This window comes from Daktulosphaira vitifoliae, unplaced genomic scaffold (genome assembly GCF_025091365.1).
Source record: "Daktulosphaira vitifoliae isolate Bord-2020 unplaced genomic scaffold, ASM2509136v1 Scaffold_3, whole genome shotgun sequence".
NCBI classification, from domain to species: domain Eukaryota; kingdom Metazoa; phylum Arthropoda; class Insecta; order Hemiptera; family Phylloxeridae; genus Daktulosphaira; species Daktulosphaira vitifoliae.
Window position 1 is genome coordinate 13,502,057 of NW_026099574.1, and position 1,409 is coordinate 13,503,465.

Here is a 1,409-nt window from a genome sequence, read left to right on the forward strand (position 1 = left end):
CACAATTTCATACTAAATTTAAAAACTATAATTAGTATTTATTCATATATTATATTTTAAAATCAAAGAACTACTAATCAGGATATAATTAAAGAAATAAGAGTTCATGTTGCTTTTAAAATATTTCACCAATTTCTCTAAAGGAAACACTATCTACAGATTTGCATCGAAGCGTTTCTTATGATAGTGATTTTAATCACTGTCAGATATCATCTATACTTGTCCCATCTATGCCTCGTCCACACTGTGCCTCGACCCCACTGTGCTACCGTTTTGTTATATTTAAATGTGACTGTTCATGTAATATAGAAATTATACCAGTTAACTAAGCTGTCAAATAATATAAATGAAATGAGTTTTTTAAATATTTTGATTTTACAATAAACTCACGTTATTTTCTAGTTAAAGTTTTGATACGATTACACTAATAAAACTTTGAATGGATAAAAGGTTAACTGAATCGTGTGGTTTGTTAGATTCAAATTTATGCATTTGTATATCTATAAGTCTTGGTAGTTATCCTGTGACTAAGTTTACCTCGTTCAGTTATGTGGTTAATAAAAGAAAAACTGTATACGAACAATATTTTTTAAATTGTTGTAAGACTTGGATCTTCTTTTTCTTCCCTTAATCCCAACTACTTGGGGTCGGCTACCCTTATCCTAAACTTCTACTTGACACGATCTCCCACATCTACGCTCACATCAGCTGTCCTCAAAGCGCATTCAATAGCATCCCTCCATCTCTTTTTAGGTCTTCCTCTACCTCTTCTTCCTTCAACATTCATTTCTGTAACTGTTCTTATAACTTCCGATTTNCTTCCTTCAACATTCATTTCTGTAACTGTTCTTATAACTTCCGATTTTTCTCTCCTCATAACATGACCAAACCATCTAAGTCTATTTTCTCTCATCTTATACACGATTGACGCAACACCTATACTCCCTCTTATATGCTCATTCTTTATTCTATCTTTTCTAGTCACTCCACTCATCCATCTAAGCATTCTCATCTCTGTTACACTCATTCACTGCTCTACTTTCTTATCAACCTCTCAAACACTCCGAACCATACATCATAGCTGGTCTCACTAGAGTCTTGAAGAATTTACCTTTGAGCCTCATTGGAATTCTTTTGTCGCATAAGACGCTTGACGCTTCTTTCTACTTCAACCACCCGCACATAATACTGTATCTTACAACCTCGTCAATACCATCACTCTTTTGCACAACTCACCCTAAATACTTAAAACTCTCCACTTCTCTTATCACGTCCTCGCCTATTGTCACTGATCTCCTCATTTCATCTACCTCGTACTCTATATACTCTGTCTTACTTCTACTTAATTTTAAACCCTTTTCTTCAAAAGTTGATCTCCACACCTCTAGCCTTTGATTAATTTTCTCCCT